At 40.0% G+C, this 20,483-nt stretch overlaps 1 protein-coding gene across 3 annotated transcripts in view; it reads right to left on the minus strand.

Annotated features, from left to right (window-relative positions):
• DPP6 (dipeptidyl peptidase like 6) overlaps positions 1-20,483 on the minus strand; it is a 1,860,394-nt gene that overhangs the window by 1,127,546 nt on the left and 712,365 nt on the right. The gene's annotated exons all lie outside the window — the stretch shown is intronic.

Genomic DNA, 20,483 nt, shown 5'->3' on the forward strand with positions numbered 1-20,483 from the left:
ATGATAACAGCTTCAGCTTGTTCAGTTAAAGTGTTACTAAACCCGCAACAGTAAAAACAGTCTGTATATGCAGTAAAGCATGCTTTTTATACTCAACGTGAAACATAAGGGGTTAATCCTCTGCAAAGTGTAAAAAGGCTGTTAAATTCCTGTCTTTTCTGATCCTCCCCTTCTTTTACTAACCCAAAAAAACAAACAGATATTTACAGAGCCATGGGACAGGCTACAAATGCTCATATTGGTGTATTGCTTTTTTTTTCTCGGAAGAGTGCATGTGATCAGCACAGGGCCAATCGGCACTGTCCAGACAGACAGTCAGGGGTCCTGCATTGTCATAGGACAATCATGGGAGAAATGAAAACTCCTACAAGCTTTAACCAGAAACTCACAGAAGTCACAAGATTGCTATATACGACTGATGAGAAAAGTAGCAATTAGTATTTACTAACATAATTGAATTTCCCATGTTCTGTTTACTGTGGGAAACCAGATGTAATGCCCTGGGTTTAGTAACACTTTAAGCTTTGATTAAAAAAAAACAAAAAAAAAACTGGAAGCTGATTGGTTTTTATGCAGAGCTTCACTAGATTTTGCACTTTCAAGTTTTAGTAAATCAACCCCACTGTCTGTGATTGCACTTTTAAGAAATGGTCATTCCCATTGACTAAAATGTGGGGTTGATTTGCTGAAACTGAAGGGTGCAAAATCTGGTGCAGCTGTGCATGGAAGCCAATCAGAATCTAACTTCAGCTTGTTCAATTAACCTCCCTGGCGGTATGATTCAGTCTGGAATTAGGTGCTGAAAGCGGTACAATTATTTTGCACGGAAATCTGGCTTTTATTTTGTAGTCCTGTAATTCTTAGGAATAACTCTCTTAAATCTGTTCAAACCAGAGTCTAGCAGACATCCCGGGTATGATAAAGTTTATAATATAATAAAGAATAATAACATTTATTCAATAATGTAATAAAATCCTAAAACACTGAAAAATTTACACTTTTTGGTTGCTATGGACAATCTCCAAATTCCAGGCAGTAAAAAACAGTATTTATAATATAAAAGTGCATGCAGGGCATTGCACAAACCACTAGGGACAAAGGGGTGTGTGTATTTTTTAATACAGCACTGTAATCTGTAAGATTACAGTGCTGTGTGTGTTTTGTGTGTTTTAACTTTTTTGAATTTGCCGCCGTTCTCCGCTCCCGTGCGCCGTAACGTCGCAGGGAACGGAGCTCGGCGGCATTCGGCACTGTGAATCGAGCGGAGGACGGCTCGATCACACAGCGCGGCGGACATCACTGGATCCAGGGGACAAGGTGAGTAACGATCCCTGTGTCCTCCCCTGCATCGAGCGAAGCAATCCCGAGTCTGGCTCGGGGTTACCGCTCCTGTAATGAAAATCCCAACCCGAGCCAGACTCGGGATTACCGCTAGGGGGGTTAAGCTTTGGCAAAAAAAAAAAAAAAAAAAACTGGAAGCTGATTGGTTTCTATGCAGAGCTGCACCAGATTTTGCACTCTCCAGTTTTAGTAAATCAACCCCAGTGAAAAATGTCTTGATGTTGCTAAGACGCTTTATTTAGTGCCTGGAATTCTGTATTTATTGCTTTATTTTTTAAATAAAAATGGTTTTATAGAAATAATAATAATAATAATAATAATAATAATAATAATAAAAATAATACAGCAGTAGTTGGACCAATCATCAATTCCCGACTCGACTACGCAAATTCCCTCTACCTAGGACTTCCAAAATCCCAAATTTCACGTCTACAAATCGTCCAGAACACAGCAGCCAGACTGGTAACTGGAAAAAAAAACCCTGGGAATCAATCACCCCGTTCCTGGGTACTGGCTAGCCTTGAAGGACTGAGTTACATTTAAGACCCTCTGCCTCACTCACAAATGTACACAAGGAAAAGCCCTGCAATACCTCTGTGACAAAATAAAGCACTACACCCCAGGTCGCCCTCTCTGGTCAACTAACCAGAACCTCCTCCACATCCCCATGACACATTATAAACTAAAAGGCGAATGAAGGTTCGCAGTCCAAGGACCATGGCTATGGCACTCTCTTCCCACGGACATCCACTCTGAAGAAAACCATCTGGTCTTCAGGAAGAAGCTCAAGACCCATCTCTTCCGAAGACCCATATGGACAGTGGTGGCAAAAGTGCCCTGAAGAAATTTAGTTTGCATATGTAGCGCTATACAAGTTATTCATTCATTCATGCATTCGTTCATTCGTTTAACCTGTTCCCATCCCGCATATAGTCAAATGAACACTGCAAGGTGTCTCTCTTATCCTGGGTGGTCGTCATATGATATCCTTGGCCTCCCTGCCACTTGGAGGTGCACACGCCCGCCGCGTCGCTCGGAAGACGACGCAGGTGCCTGGTGGCCTCGTTGTCTGCCAGGCACCCGCGATTGCTGGTCACAGAGCAGTTACATGGATCTGTGTGTGTAAACACACTGATCCATGTCCTGTCAGGGGAGAGGAGACTGATTGTGTGTTCCCAGTATAGAGTAAGACAGATCAGTCCCCTCCCCAGTCAATCCCCTCCCCAGTCAATCCCCTCCCCCCACAGTTAGAATCCCTCCTTAGGTAACCCCTTGATAGCCCCCTATTGTTAGCCCCTTCCCTGCCATTGACATTTATACAGTAATAAGTGCATTTTTATAGCACTGTTTGCTGTATAAATGTGAATGGTCCCAAAATAGTGCCAATCCGTCTGCCACAATATCGCAGTGCTGAAAAAAATTACAGATCACGCCATTACTAGTAAAAGAAAATAAATGCTATAAATCTATCCCCTATTTTATAAGCGCTATAACCTTTGCGCAAACCAATCAATATACGCTTATTGCGATTTTTTTTAAATATGTAGAAGAATACACATCAGCCTAAAATGAGGATTAAATTGGGATATTTATTATAGCAAAAAGTAAAAAAATATTGGGGGTTATTTACTAAAGGAAAATCCACTTTGCACTGAAAGTGCACTTGGAAGTAAAGTCGCTGTAGATCCGAGGGGGACATGCAAGAAGAATAAAAAACAGCATTTTAGCTTGCACATGATTGGATGATAAACTCAACAGAGCTTCCACTCATTTCAGATCTACCCCTTAGATTTAAAGCAGTGCAGTGCAAAGTGGATTTGCCTTTCGTAAATAACCCCCATTGTGTTTTTTTCAAAATGGTCAGTCTTTTTTGTTCATAGCGCAAAAATAAAAAAATGCAGAGGTGATCAAATACCACCAAAAGAAAGCTCTATTTGTGGGGAAAAAAATGATCAAAATGTCATATGGGTACAGTGTTGTATGACTATGCAATTGTCATTCAAAACGTGACCTCACTTGAAAGCTGCAAATTGGCCTGGGCAGGAAGGGGGTGAAAATGTCCTGTATTTAAGTGGTTAAGGAAGAACTCTAGGCAAAATAATGTTCCAATGCATTGGGGCTGTGCCCACACTCTATGGGTTAACTGCTCGTTTTGTCTAGGGGATTATATATACTTACCTAAGCCGTTGCTCCTCCAGGTGCAAGAGTGGTCTCAGCTGCTCCTGCCTCCCATACACTAGCGGTCTTGTGACTGGACTGTCCCTGACGTCATTGCGCCCATAGATCAGTTGTGGACGTGTGGACAGCAGGAATAGTCCATTACTGGACATGGGAAAGCACAGTTTTAGGTAGGATCCAAGGATCAGGCAAGTATAGCCTTTCGGTGCGCCCTTAAGAAAAACAACCCATGCATTGCAGGCACAGCCCCACTGCATGGAAGAAAAATAATTTTTCATAGAGCTTTAAAACTTGCAAACATTAGAAAAAAAGAAAATAAATATAGTCTTCCTTTTAATTATTATTTAAAGTTCCCCGTTTGGAGCATTTTACACCTCCAGCTGCACCCCCAATACTCTCCCTGCACCCATTGTCATATTTTAAAAGTGGTGTGACCTGCACAGCCACTCATACTTTCACAGAGGTCTGTGAATGAATTAACTACAAGTCCCATCTGCTAGTGGCACTCGCTGATCAATGCCCTCATAGTTCATTAAAACTTCCTACAGCCTTCTAACTGAAAGCCCATATGGGCAAGAAAGTTGGAGTAAACGTCTGCAAGAACCTGACATTGCAACCACGATCCACTGATCACGGGTGCAATACTTTGCAGGCTCCTGTAAGGAAAAATAAAAAAATGCACATTTTTGTTCTGAAAAAATATGTGCATCTATTCTCTTTCCCCTAAAGATGAACAAATCTCTTAATATGATAATGATAAATAGATAGATAGATAGATAGATAGATAGATATTTCTAATTCATGTAAAGCCATTAGCCATTCCCTTTTTGCTCCTGTTTGGGCTGGAGGGTCTGTTTTGTAAAGTGAACATTTCCTCTATGATATCTGCCCCACTTTCATCTAAGATGTGAAGTGAACTGTAGATGAGCACATTTACAAATGTCTTGTATGTTTTAATAGGCAATTTGAGCAGTATTTCAGGCAGAATAAACAGCAGATTAACTCCATGTATTCATAAATCAACTCAAAAATGTAATTTCTGTCACTTAAGATAGATTTCACAAAATAAATAATTAGTTTGGCTTTAAATAACTCCGCATGTCTTAGAGAAAGTAATTGATTGAGGGGTACCAGCAGTTTTTGTTTATTTTGCAGGAGCACTTCGGAAAAAAAAAAAAAACGAATATTTAGACAAGCTAGGGGAGCAAGTATTAGGCATTTTAAAGGTTTCACAGCGTTCCTTTCTTATAGTCCTATTTAAAGTCCGCAAACCAGGCTTTCCAGAGCCCATTTTTTAGGTATGAAAATTATACACTTAGCTTTTTTAAAGATTATGCTTACAAAAAATTATAATAATCCCCCGCCCCCGGTTCCTTTATAATATGCACGCATAGGGATTGATTTACTAAAGGCAAATAGGCTGGTAAAATGGTATTAAACAAAACCAAAAATGTAATATATTGCAGCTTACCAATCATTAGGTATAGTGGCTGCATTCTTTTTTTTTTAGGCTTTCTATCTGATGTTTTCTCCTGGCAGTGGTGGCCCGTCCATAGGGGCGCACGGGCGACGCCACCCCATTCATGTGTTTGGTCGCCTAATCTACAAGTGGGGTGCCGGACAAATGGATTTCAATGGGTGTTTTTTTTTCCTTGCGAAGCACATGATTAGAGCCTGAGGCTCATATTGGCTTCAGAAAAGGGTGGGCTTGGGGTGCAGCCCACCCACTTGTTTGACAATAGCAAATTAATATTCACTATTGTCTGTCTGATTCTCTTCCTGACCAATCAGGAAGCAGTTCCTGGGTCCCTATTGGCCAGGGAGTCTTAGAACTCCTGGCCAATTGGTTCTCAGTCAGTAGCCACTTCCTTTCCGGCCTGGAAGAGAAGCAATGGCCTTCAAGCAAGGAGCTGCATCCCTGATCCATGTCTGCCTGTTTTTAAGGAAAGGAGGACTCTGATCGGCATCACATTCCCGTCCATCTCCCGTATGGAGGGGGAGGATCGCCTTAGGCGCATTCCCGTCCGTCTCCTGTGGGGGGGGGGGGGGTTGACGTTGGTTAGTGCACAAGCCACCACTGTCTCCAAGGTGATCTAACCAGTAACACACCTCCCATATTAGACTGCCTACAATCTGGATAAAGGAGTGACAGAGACACCTTTGGCCAGCAGCATTGCCAGTCTGTTGGGAGGGGAGTGTTAGATGCACTAGCAGTTTTAGAAACACTAATAATGAAAGCCAAACTCCAGCTAACACTTATTAAGCACTTACATCAAGCAGTTTTTTTCTTTTTTGGGTAAAGGTTTTACATCAATAAATAAAAACTAACCTTTGTAAGCACCCCTGCCAGTGGTATCTAAACCCTCTAACTGCTACATTTGCTGGACAGTTGAAAACAACAGACTTGCTTGGGGGACCACAAAGTGAAAATAAAAGAAAGTAAGTAAGAATGTAAAATGAATGCAGCCATCACATCTAGGAATTGGTAAACTCTAATTTAATGTTTTCTTTTGGGTTAAATACAACTTAATCTTTGCAAGGGAAGTTGCACTTTGCAAGATAATTTTACCCAGAGCCCAATGTGAGTACATTTCACTTTGAATATAATACTCAATCATGTGCAAGGAAAATAAAACAATTGCATTTTGTTATTGCACATGATTGGATGATGGAAGCCAGCAGAGCTTCACATCATTCACTAAGCTCTGGGGAAAATGCACTTGCATATCGCTTCCCTTGCAAAGTGAACAGCCTATTTAAACCCCATAGTCCTCAGCTCAGCATATGCACTAATAGTTATTGTTATTTTTGGCTGATTATCATCATCCACAGCCTCGCACATGAGCCAAATATTACTGGAGAGAAGGAGCACCATGTGAGGAAATGCTGCATCAGCATTGGAAAGGCAAGGCAATGTAAACCAGTGAACAAGAGTAAAACTAAACTTAGCCCTAAAACAAAATAGATATGTTACATCTAGGCAAATGGAGGCAGCTTAATGCTCAGCGCTAGCCAGTTTTTATGAGAAATGCAATTTACACATAGGGGTTCTAATGCTTAGATTGCAGTCTTAAAGGGTTGTAAAGGTAAATAAAAAAATAAGGAAAATAACAAACATGTCTACTTACTTACTTACCTATACTCTGCAATGGAATCACAGAGTGGGGGGGAACTCTCTCTTTTTGGGTCCACCGCCAGCGCTCCTGGCTCCTCCTTTCTGGCCAGTGCCCCCATGGGAAGCCGCTGCTGCATCCATTGACACAGACAATGGGACTCGGCCCCGCCCCCCACTTCCTCGTCACTGGCTTTGATTGGCAGCACTGGGAGCCAATATTTACTGTTTCCATTTTTTTAATGAATAACCAAAGGTATTATTAACCCCTAATTAGTTTACATGGGGGGTAAATATCAGGGTACCCCGTTATTTTAAAGGGGCTTCCAGGTTCTTATATGTCCTGACACCACAGGCCCCTCCCCCCACACAATCACTGGGCCAGGTATGTGAGGATAAGGCCCTTGCCCCCCTGGCAATGTGACCTGGTAAGGATCAGGATAAAAGGCAGACATACTCTTCCTGCCACTCCCTTTAATGGTCAGCCAGGCTACATGCCTGGATAGCAGTCTGATATGGATTTGGGGGGGGCATCAAAGTTTTATTTTTTTGCTTGGGATTTCCACCTTGAAATCTATACCAGACCCCCCACCAAGGATTAGAGGGGAGGAACCACACACAGTTTTTTTTACATTCATTTTTTTTTTGCATAGGGTTCCCCCATAAAATCTATACCAGACCCTCATCAAAGAGAATTCCCTGGATTACAGACAGAGCAAAGCGGCTGGGAAATGTTGTTTGGCAGTAAATGTTTTTTCTTTCTTTGTAAATGTCACTTTTACTGTAGTACATCGTACAGGTGCACCATTTCCCAAGCATGTTTTTTAAAGGAATAGTGCATTTTTAATATTGCCCCTTCAACCTTTTTTTTTTTTTTTTTTTTTTAAACAGCTCCTCACTGAGCAGTATTTTTTTTCCTTTTTGCATTGAAACGTGCCCCCATGGTAGTGCCCAGCTACCCATGTTTTTTTCTCAAAAAGTTGGAAATTGACCTTGAAAAAGGCCAAAAAATAAATAACAAGATTCAGCTTCTCTAGACTTCCCATAGACTTTTGCCCCATCTAGAGCTTATTTGTGGAGTCTCTCTCAGATATTTCAATGCATTTGAACAAGGCTTTTACATGGAGAGCGTTTCCTTTCCCTTTTATTAGTTTGAGCATGGCCCCTAAATACAAAGTTTTTTCTCCTACATGTATGGGTTATTTTATATACATATTTGGGAATTTGATCAGTAGCTCTTTCGCATGATGTACTTTGTTTAGTATGTACAGTATACCTAATAACTTAACTACTTAATTATACTTAATTATAATTACCCTTTTAGGTACCCTGTTCTCTGCAATACATAAGCATTCATACTTATTTGCCTGACAGCCAATATGTTCAACCTCCCAAAGGCCCCTTTCACACTGAGGCTCTTTGCAGGTGCTAAAGTGATAAAAAATAGCGCCTGCAAAGCTCCCTGAAAAAGCCGCTCAGTGCACTCCAATGGGAAAGCCCTGAGGGATTTCACACTGGAGCGGTGCGCTTGCAGGATGGTCAAATATGTCCTGCAAGCCGCATCTTTGGAGCGCTGTAGGTGCTCCTACAGCACCCCTTCCCATTGAAAAAAACGGGGCAGCGCTCCAAACCCGCCTGCAAAGTGGTCAGCGGCACTAAAACGACGGTAAAGTGCCGCTAAATATATCGGCACTTTACCACCAGTGCACTGAGCGCCCCAGTGTGAAAGGGGCCTTCGAATATTTTGCATTTAACACTTCTAGGAATATTGGGTACCTGCATCCCCCACAAATGTTGTGGTTCCATCCTCGGACCCCTATGTTACTATTCATTGTTATAGTGACAAAGGGGTTTGAAAATTTGATTATGGTGGACACAGACCTCTGACATGCTTCTCTATGGAAGGAACTTTCATTTTGATGTTTTTATGACCTATAGGGGCTCTTTAAGTGTTACATTCTAAATAATGGTAACCATATTTCTTTATTATCCACACCTATTTACATTCACAAAAAAAGCACTGTATTTGAAGTCCATTCACCCAGACATTTGGCACATTGGGGGAAACAGAACTTCACAAGAAGAATAGGGGAGTCTGGGCTGACAGATACCGGGGTCTAATAAATACAACCCAAGCTGTTTGCTGTTGATTGTTTACAAATTCACCATAAGACATTTCTGCCCTGAGGCTCTAACATATGTATCTTATAAGCTTCCTTCACTCCCCATATCACAAAACTACAGGCTGAAGTTGAACCATCGCTTACTGGTTTAATTAACTGTGAAACTTATTTCCATTGATCATTTCCCACTGTTATCAACCAGCAAATGTTCTAGGATAAAGATTGTCCTTAATTACATGAATTAATGATGTACGCTGCAAAACTCATTTACATGAATGAGCAATTATAATTATAATACTTATATTGAGTTTTCATTAGAAGAAAAAGGTTTCATGAATACTTTCACATTTTATAATTATAGGGCTTGAGGCGTAAATGTACCAAGCTGTGTTTTTCTTTGCAGGCCAACAACAACAACCTTTGATATGGCACTATGCCCAGTCCGAATGCTATAGTAACCATAATGGCATTTGTATGATAGTGCCTAGGGCAACAGGGTTAATGGGGGGGGGGCAGCATCAAACCTCAAAGTTTAAAAAGTGTTATGACTTTTTATTTTGTTGATTACATCTTCTGGCCATCTTTAGAAATTTGTGGCTGAACAGAACAATAAAATTGTTGGGGCTAGGGCAGGGGCGGACTGACCATTGGGCCACTCGGGCACTGTCCGAGGGCCCCGAGCCACTAGGGGGGCCCCATCAGGGTTGCCAGCCTCAGTAAAACCAGGGACAGTATGTAAAGAATGATGTTTTTTTACATCTGTCTCTGAAATGTCCCTTACCGACATCCTTTTGGTATAAAAATCCCAAAATTATAGCTGCCCCACCTCTCCAGCACCTTCTCAGCCAATAGAAACATGTCTGTGTATACTGTGTGTACATGTATGTGTATACTGTGTGATTGTATACTGTGTGTGTGTGTGTGTACTTTGTGGCCCCATAATCTCGGATTGCTTGGGGGGCCCTTAATCTCCTATTGCCCGGGGGCCCCATGAGTTGTCAGTCCACCCCTGGGCCAGGGTCAAGAGGAGTCAGAATGCTCCTTTTCATTCAGAAAACATGAAACCATCTCTCAACTCTCTTGTTTGGTGGCTACATACTTGAAATTGTTTCTGCATTTATAGCAGACAACATGCTAATCCATGCTAATCCAACAATAACTTACTAAAATAGTCATGCGACTATGGGCCCATTCAGACTGTGTCTGCGTCTAAAGGATAATTTAATTTAAAAATGAAAATATTGCAGCGTACAGTCCTTAGATGTGGTGGTCCCATTAGTTTTCTTTTCTGTTTGTTTTTTGTTTGTTTTTCTTGTGTTGCCTTGACATCATTCAAGTGTGCCTAGGGTCCTTGATGTCTAAATATGTCACTTCCTGTGACCATGGTGTCGGTTTTAGCCAGAACTGAACAAAAGGCAATTATGACAGTTGGCTGGCACAGCTGTTTCAAGCTGACATCTGAACAAAAAAAAAAATAGGCTTCTGAACACAAAACCCTCTCATAAAGTATTACAGAATGTTTGTAAGCTGTATGGAATTAATGTAAAAAGTTATTTTTCCTCTAGCTTTCTGGAGCCACCAGGAAGGTGTATGAGAACTTTTCTCTAGTGGAATCTTACCAAATATAAACTCTCACTTTGCCTCCTAGATTCCCTTCCTTCCATCTCTTGCCTTTATCCGAATCAATGAAACATACTCAACATTTCCCACTTTTATCCCATGAAATGATAATACTTTTCCTGAAACAGTTAATAATGGAACCAGAGACCCCTATAGTAGCTTAGAGACACCACTTTAAGCTGAAATCTGAGCATCACATAAAACACCCTTGAATCTCTGCCCCTTGTGTTGCAAGGGTTAAAATGATACTAAAGTCAAATTTTTGTTCAAAATTACAAACATGTTATACTTACCTTCTCTGTGTAATGGTTTTGCACAAAGCAGCCCTGATCCTCCTCTTCTCAGATCCCTCTTCACCGCTCTTGGCCCGTCCCTCCTGTTAAGTGCCCCCACAGCAAGTAGCATGCTTTAGAGTATCCGAGCAGAACTGTAACTTCCTGTGTCCATTTAGACATGGCCCCTGATTGATGCTATTTGGAATATCTGCCCTGAACTTATGTTTAAGATGGGCCTAGAATCCATGTTATGTCTGGTGACCATATTGCATCTGTTACTGACTTCATTTTGGTTGGTCAACTGTTATTAAAAGTTATTAGCCTGTTGGTTATTATTTTTGGAATAAGTTTTCTTATATGTATCAATAAAGCTGTGTCCTTCCAATGTAGAACTTTTTTTTTAGTTTTAGTCGGGGTATGAACAGGCAAGTTATATTCCATGGAATGCCTATGCTCCTCAACAATCATGAAAGGAGCTGATTGAAACTGTGGGCCTTTAAGAGGGAGAATGAGGTTAAAGTTAAGTTTCATGGGTTAATTTGTATTGTCAAGTGAAATGTTTGATTGCAGATTACTGGAGACTTAAGTGTTAGGGTGACATTATATGTTAGGAATAAGGTTTGCAAATATTTTGGTTTACGTTTAATTCCCACACAGAAAACAACTGCATTGGGGTCCTGGTGCCAAAAACAAATATAACTTACTTTTCTGATGCATAACACAATATTTTATTTCTATTATAGGTCTGCTTTATATTTTCAGAATTTACAATATATTCGTTACTGTAAGTGAAACATACAGTGTTTAAACCACACATTCTCTGCTCAGTTATACATCATTCTGTTAGGTAGAGTGTTACTTCATGTTTGCACCTACCTCACATCTCTTTATAATCTCAAGGGAGATTGCAGAGGTTGCACTGCAATGCACAAAAAATAATTGCGTGATTTTGTTTTGGTGCATTGTTTTTAATAGAAAGCATACCAGAATGACAGATATAGTCAGGAAACTCTGTCAACATCAGTATTTGGTTTGTTGAAAAAGAGTCAATCAAGCCTTATAGAAGAACAATAAAAGAGGTCATAAAATGGGACACATGGGTAAGCTGAATAAGAACGTGTTTGTTTGTAAAACGCCTATTCATAAGAATAATTTTGTGGCTAGATGATGGTCAGTGGGTAGAGAAAATGCCTTTGTGGTAGTGTTCAGAGAGTAAAGTACGCCTCGGGCTCACTGGTCAGTAAAGTAAAAAAAAATACTTAGTGCCTATTGTCAGTAAAAGGATAAATAATGCCCCATCATTAGTTTCAGTGGAAGGAATAGTGTCCAATCTTTGGTGTCAGTGGGAGCAATAATATCTCATTAAAGATGCAAGTGGAAGTAATTGTGCTCCTCTTTGGTGTCAGTAGGAGCAATAGTGCTCAGTCATTGGTGACAGTGAAAGAAATAATGCCTCAACTTTGATGTCAATGGGATTAATTGTATCCCATATATGGTGCCAGTGGGAGGATTTGTGCCCATCCCATTGCGGGTGTCAGTGAGTCCAATTCTGCAAATTGTGGTGTCAGAGGGAGCAATTGTACCCATCGCTGGTGTCAATGGAAAGAACTATGCTTCCACAGTTGGTTTCAGTGGGAAAAATAGTGTCCTTTCATATCAGCATCTGGCTTTCGGGCTGAGAACCTTTGTTCTAAAAAACAGTACAGTTATCTTTGGACCATAGGAGGACTGGGTTTAGTAGCAGGGGGGTACCTACCTCTAGACTAGTACTAAGTAGATGTGTTGAGCTGATGGCCCTGACAGGAGGTGCCTCACTGATCAGACATCAATCAGTGACATAGTTACATAGTTTGAATAAAGACACCAGTCCATCCAGAGTGACTGTGGGTGTGTGTCTACAATTGTCCCTATCCCTGTACATTGTGTCTCATTAAGATGCTCATCTATTATATTATTATTTATTTAAGGTACCCATATAGCACCATCAATTTAGTCAGTGCTCCACACATAAATTGCATGCTCACATCGGTCCCTACCCTCAAGGAGCCTACAATCCAAGGTCCCCAACTCACATTCATATACTAGGGCAATTTTGGACAGAAGCCAATTAATCTATCAGTATGTCTTTGGAGTGGTGTTGGAGTGGTGTGGGAGGGAACCGGAGTACCCGGAGGAAACCCACGAAGGCACATGGAGAACATGCAAACTCCAGGCAGGTACTGTCATGGTTGGGATTTGAACCAGTGACTATTTTTACTGCTAGGCAAGAGTGCTACCCACTACATCCCTGTGCCGCCCAGACATATAGTGGGTATTATATAGCTACCTGCAATTACAGCATTGGGTAGAGGAAAGTCTACCAGCAACAATTTCCTTTGCAGCTGTTAATAGTCATGTGACCAGATGTTGAGAGCCAGAGGCGCAGCTTGAAGCTTGTGAGCCCCGATGCAAAAGTTGACCTGGGGCCCCCCACTTTTACCAAAGTTGATTTGGACTGCCATCTCATGGCTACCCTCATACTGCTAGTACTGTAGAAGGGCACATTTTTCATAAAGTGACAAAAAAGTATAGATGGGCCTGTCCTCTCTAGTGTTTCTACACCAATAATCTTAACATGACCTGGGGCAAACTGAGCATCATTAAAAGAGAAATGATCACTTTATTTTCTTTAAACAAAGAGGATCAATCAATCATTCAGCAACATTTTCCATCATCATTGCAATGGGAACAGTAAGCACTACAAAAGTGTGTGCATATATAGTGTATATAGTTACACAGCTAGAATGCATAGCAAAAGCTTTATATTATAGCTGCACATTTGACATTAAATCTGTCTAAAATTTAACATCATCATACTACGCTGCACTATAATTATTTCTGTGGTATCAATTAGCAATTTCTAAAATTCTAAAATTTGTAAAAGTGAAGAGTTCCTTGCATCATGATTAAACAGATCTATTATCTATATAGTAGGGTAAATCATGAGAAAATAAGGCAGGATTTTCATCTTTCATCATCTGTAAATTATTATGTGTATAGTACAGTAAATGTAAATGCCTTTATCACATCCATTTATGTCTACACTGTTTTTTAATGAATGCTTGTAATTGTGATGAATTTTATTGAAACCACAGTGTAGATTATGTCATGTTAAATAATGGTAATTTGTCTATGAACTGAAAATTATTTATAGCAATAAGTCCAGTCATTAGTCTTACAAACAATGCTTGCTTTGTTATCAGCTTTTTATTTCACTGTCAGGTAGTTGATCGGTATTGGCTGTTGATTGAAAGAGACGTTAAAGTTTACCTGTGCACAGCCTAAGGACATTAAAGGGGAAGTGTGGGTATAGTAAAAAACAAACATACATACTCACCTCCCTGCTGCAGCTATTCCCCCGCTGGCTCTAAGTCTGAGAAATGATCGATCATATGACTGCTAATTGCTCAATTTTCAGTCTTCACTGAGTAGAGAGCGGTGACTGTCAGTCACCGCTCTCTTCTCTGCTCCTCCAGTGCTCACTGGAGCATTGGGCTGGGGAGGGGACAATCGGCTGTCTCAGGCTTTCAGCATCGTTCTGAGAGGCTGAGCCAGCTGCTGGGCGGGTTGAAATTGTTGTCAGGGTGCGTCCAGGGCCTGGACAGACTCTGTGACATCAGCCCACAGAGGGCTTTAGTCCGCTGTTGGCTGATTCTGGGTCACAGGAGAGCACAAGTAAATGCACTCCTGGGATCCAGAAGAGAAGTATGACCAAAAAAGCTTCGGCCATATTGATCTTTTAAAGTTTTCACATATTCTTAACAAACATTAAAAGATTCAGGTATTCTATTGATTTTAAATGCTCACATAAAATCAGCTCCAATCACCAGTTCTCAGGCTTCAGCCAAAACATTTCATTTTATTTCAGATAGAATAGGAAAGGTTTGGAATCTCTGTCAGATTTGTTGTTTAAATCAAAAAGGGAGCACCAGACCAATGATTCATGTAAACATTCAATGCACGTCAAGGGCAAAACATGCACCCCTTCATTAGGGAACAGAAATGTCTGTAATGTTTGAATAAACTTAGAGAAGCAGATGCCATAAATAAAAAAGGACTAAGGCTGGCCATAAAGGGTTTGAATCTGAAGATTCAAACGGTGTGTTGGCAGGCTGAATGTACCAAGGTTGAATGTACCAAGATTGATCAATCGATCACCTTGGGTACAACCAGGCTACCGGATCTACTTATGATTATCGCTACTGGCTGCTATAGATGCTAGAAACTGGCATCCCCCCTCTCCAAGCCACATTCTTCACCCCCCCCCCCCCCCCCCTGCTAAGAGAATACAATGGGGGTTATTTACAAAAGACAAATCCACTTTGCACTACAAGTGCAAACTACAAGTGCAAAATCCACTTGAAATTGCACTGAAAGTGCACTCGCTGTGGATCTGAGGGGGACATGCAAGGAAAATAAAAAACAGCATTTTAGCTTGCACATGATTGGATGATAAAATCAGCAGAGCTTCCTCTCAATTTAGATCTACCCCTCAGATTTACAGCGACTGCACTTCCAAGTGTAATTGCAGTGCAATTTCAAGTGGACATTGCACTTGTAGTTTGCACTTGTAGTGCAAAGTGGATTTGCCTTTCGTACATAACCCCCAATGTCTCAGCAGGAGAGATTCCCACGTCAGCACTGTCTGTGTTGATAGGGGTATTGTGCAAATTTCTTACCTGCAACACATAGTAAAATCCAGCAAAAGTAGCCTTCATATTACTCTCAGTACAGGTTTTATTTAAAATAGCATAGATTTGTGCAAATATATATTCATTTTAAATTCTTGAAAGTGCATAGATATTCTAATTTGTACAGAGCATTTATGTAATTTAAATGAAAGTACATTAGTAATTAAATGGAATTATCGTTTGCAAAACTGATTTACAGAAGTAATTTGACTCACAGTTGGAGGAATAAAAACATAAAAACCTAAGCCCTACACCACCCACAACATATCATCATAAAATTATTTCTTTTAAAACAACACATTAATTTTTTTGGAATGTACTGTTATTTGGTAACAAAAAAAAAAATGTAAGTAAAAATAAAAAAAGGAAATGACTTACAACAAAAGTAGCTAAACACGTGTAAAAATACGGTGAAATTAAACAGCCGCAGTTAATAAAAAATGTCAATATGCTCCCCACGCAAAGCATTGCTACAAGAAATTGGTCTAAAATATCAATACATCTTTCCTGCCGAGTTCAAACAGAAGCAGAAGAATTATTGTATAAGTTGCAGATGTAGCAAAGCGTATTTAGTTGTTCAAGTCATTAAAGCTGAACTTGCACTACTAAAGCTGAAGAATCGAAAATGTATCTGGTTCAGCAGGGATCAGCCAAATTTTGAGCCATGTGTGCCTGCTCCCGCTCAACAGAAGTCAATCATTAGATCAACTTCTATCGAATAAGCTTGTTCTAAATTTTTCTGGATCAGCGGCTGCAATCCCTGCTTACAGAATACAATGGGGTTGATCTACTAAAAGCAAATAGACTGCAAGTGCAGTTGCCCTTGAGCTTAAGGCCTCATGCACCCTCAACATTTTTACAGCTGCTTCTAAGGAGATCTGGGAATTTTTTTTCTTGCCTCTAAACTCCCCTGCATGTTAGTCTAGGTGTCCATGCACACTTAGGCCTGATTCATATCTATGCATTTTTAGTGGTTTTTGCATTTTGCAGATTGCACTACAGAACGTGTTACATAGGAATCCATGTTAAATGGACTGTAGTGCAAATCTGCAAATCTGCAAGAGGCCTAAGGCCTGATTCACACCTATGCACTACAAATGCATAGGTGTGAATCAGGCCTTAGGCCTCTTGCACACAACACTCCTGTTTGAGCATCTACTTTTTCAGACTTTTTTATGCATTTTCGCTCATTTTCACACAAATTCACACACATTTTTGCACATGCTTTGAAGCCTGTTCCCGGATTGACAATGTCAATAGACAAATCTGTGTGCATACGCACATGAGGTATAAATTACTGACTGAAAATGCAGATTTTTCTATTTTTTTTTTACTGAAGAGTGCTTGTTTACACGCCAGTGAGAATAGGCACATTACAATTAATGGGCTGTATTTTAGCTCATAAACTGTACTTAGCATTTTCCAGCTGCAGTGTGCAAGAGGCTTTAGCCTTATAGCAGCGTTTAGTGGCAGGAGAGTTTATTAGATGCTGGAAAAAAAAAAAGCCACTGCCAGTGCGTCCAGGAACAGCGGCATTTTGGTAGAAAAAAACACTTAATGCTTGTAAAGGTGTCAAAACGCATCTAAAAGCATGTTAACTCTAGGCATGATTAGTATTTGAGCATTACTTCAGTTCAATGGCCAGAATTTATTATTCTGGCCAATTAAATGAATTGACGCCCAAGCTTGTAAACACGCCTAATTGCTTGTAAAAGCGTTAGACACTTTTACTTGCATCATGTATTTTTTTGTAAAAACGCTGCTGCAAGGAGGAAAGGCTTCTAAAAGTGTTTGGAAAACATCCAGTGTGCATGAGGCCAACTAAATGAGGGGAAGCTCTGCTGACTTCCAACCATGTCAAGAAAAAATGCAGTTTTTATATTTTCCAAGTATGTGATCGGGTATTCTTTGAAAAGTGAAGCTTTAGCTCATTTACTAAGCTCTGGAACAACAGCACTTGCAGTTTGCAAATGCACTTGTAAAGTGCACAGTCTTAGTAAATAAACCCCAAAGTTTCAGCAAGAAGCATTCCTTTATTTGTCTATTATTTCTTTGTTTCGGCCCTCTGACTGAACGAGAACAAAATCCATCTAAAGCCAGCCTAAAACTTTAATTTAAAGCTGAACTCTGGAAATTAGATAAAATCTACTCTTTCTGTGGGCCCTCCCCTCCTGCCACCATCCTTAATACATTTGACCACTGCTGCCTCTCTAAGGTGCCCTCAGTCACAGTTGCATACTCACTGTTGTGTACAGTAGAGTTAATAGTGAAAAATAGGGTAAGTAATAAATCTACAGAATTAAGCTTGCACTGTATGTAGAGGCGATGCACATGCAATTGTGAGAGGCCTTAGAGAGCATTGATTGAGGGAGTTATCTGGATCCGATTAAACAAAACTCGATAAATGTGTGGGGATGAGTTTCACCACCCCAAACTCGCTCATTCATGTCTTTATGGACCTTGCATTGTGCCCTGGTCCAAATCATTTGGTGGAGGGGGGATTTTAGTGTGGCATTGTTTTTCAGGGGTTGGACTTGGTGCCTTAATTCCAGTGAAGGGAACTCTTAAGGATTCAGCATACCAAGACATTTTTGGACAATTTCATGCCCTCAACTTTATAGGAACAGTTTGGGGATGGCCTCTTCCTGTTCCAACATGACTGCGCACCAGTGCACAAAGCAAGGTCCATAAAGACATAGATGAGCAAGTTTGGTGTTGAGGAACTTGACTTGCCTGAGGTCTGACCTCAACCTGATAGAATACCTTTGGGATAAATTAGAGCGAACACTGCAAGCCAGGCTTTCTTGTCCAACATCAGTGCCTGACCTCACAAATGCGCTTCTGGAAGAATGGTCAAACATTCCCATAGCCACACTCCTAAACCTTGTGGACAGCCTTCCCAGAAGAGTTGAAGCTGTTAAAGCTGCAAAGGGTGGGTCAACTCAATATTGAACCCTATGGATGAACACTAGGATCCCATTAAAGTTCATGTGCATGTAAAGGCAGGTGTCCCAATACTTTTAGTAATATAGTGTGTTTTTTTTAATGTCCATTTCCAGGCTAGATTATAAAGAACAATGCCCAGTTGAATTACAATTAAAACATATACAGGCATACTCCACTTTTAAGTACGCAATGGGGTTTATTTACTAAAGCTGGAAAGTGCAAAATCAGGCTCACTTCTGCATAGAAACCAATGAGCTTCTAACCTCAGCTTGTTCAATTAAGCTTTGGTAATAAAACCCGGAAGCTCATTGGTTTCTTTCTATGTAGAAGTGAGCCTGATTTTGCACTTTCCAGCTTTAGTAAATAAACCCCATTGTGTACTTAAAAGTGGGGTATGCCTGTATATATATATATATATATATATATATATATAAAATAGTGTAATAGTGAAACCACCACAGGCGGTGGTTTCAGCGGGGAGTGTTGATAGTTTCAAAAAACTATTAGATAAGCACGTGAACAAAGGCAACATACAGGGATATCAACCTCACCTATTATGTAATATATATATATATATATATATATATATATATATATATATATACTGTATATACATTTTGCCTTTAGTTTTTATTTTAAGTTGAAAGGGTTGTTTTACAAGGTAAGGGTTTACTTATACTTTAAATAATGTCTATTTTGAGTAAAAATCAGATTGAAAGAATTAAATTAATAATATGGTTAACTTTATGTGAAAGAAATACTAGTTCAGTTCATACTTGGGTGTGAATGAAGGGTTTGTACAGGGGTGTGTTTAACTGTTTCTATCTTTGTTCTCTTCTGTTATGTGCTGTTTATTAGTTCTGCAATATAGAACAGATTCAATGCCCTGTACAATCTACCAAACAAAAGCCCACAGCGATAGAATGCTTTCGTGTTACATGAGCAGCAGAGAATGTTGCAATATTATCTGTATTGCTCTGTTACAATATTAAGGATCAACTATTGAATAGTTGACTATTGTTACTATACAAGGGCCCTAAAAATAAAAGGGACCTCTGTCATAAGGGCACAGCCTAGGCAGAAATGGTGGATGGGTGGCCTGTAACTGTCCCGTGACTATTCTCTTGTAGATATGAGTAATAACATAGTTTACTATGTAGATATTGACCCAGAATATATTAAGATCATAGAAATAATTAAAATTAATGGCTGAAGATCTATCAGAGACAGGTAGCATGTTAGTTAGAGCATGGCTCTAATGTTAGAAAAAGGATGTAGCAGGAAGTAGAAGAAAGCTGCAGTGTTGCACCCAGGATGCAGCATAGATCCACAATAAAAAGAGCAAAGACCTTTACTGACAAGTACTACCTTGACACCATACAGTACCAAAAAATGCTTTTCTTTAGAGTCTATCTCTGCTACTGCCTCATAGCCTCTTTCCCTTCAGTTCTGTCTCTAAATATGCCTACAAGCAATCAGAAAGTGAAAAGTTACAAACAAATTTTGTTTGGTTTGATGTTGTCCCTTCATAGCCAGCAGCTTCAAGCATTGGCCCCTGGCCTTGCTTTGGGGTGAAAATGGCCCTGGAGCACATTGGCTTTTAGTTATGTTGTAGCCGCTTGCAGTTCTATCATCAAACACAACTGCTCCTGGTGAAGACTCTGATAACATGTTTTTTTTTTCCAAATTAACAATGAAACAACACATTTTATTGGCCAAAAAAAAAAAAATATATAGTATACTGCTCAAATAAATGGCACATTGAAAATGATTCTACTTTAATGCTGTCTTTCCCATTACCAATTGCTATTTTCCATTAATAATATCCTCAGGAAGTAAAATAATGCATTTTTCAACTTTCAGCTGTACTGCAGAAGATCTGGGAGCAACTGGCTAAGTCATTTAAATATGGTCCTTGGAGAGCCTAATGTCTTCTGTGCAAGAGACCAGTCTAGTAATTATGAGATATTAAGTTATATACTAAACTCTTCTCAGGAGACATTTTTCATAGCACAGTGAGAAATGTACGAGGATCCCTGCTGAGATCTGCAACAGCCTCAATACTTGTTGCACCTCACTAGAACTCCCTATATTCATATTTTCTCATATCACGAATGAGCATAGAGGCAATCTACATCTGCACCATATTTATGTGCTG

This window comes from Lithobates pipiens, unplaced genomic scaffold, assembly GCF_037356315.1.
Source record: "Lithobates pipiens isolate NorthernLeopardFrog02 unplaced genomic scaffold, aLitPip1_a1.2 Scaffold_19, whole genome shotgun sequence".
NCBI lineage: Eukaryota > Metazoa > Chordata > Amphibia > Anura > Ranidae > Lithobates > Lithobates pipiens.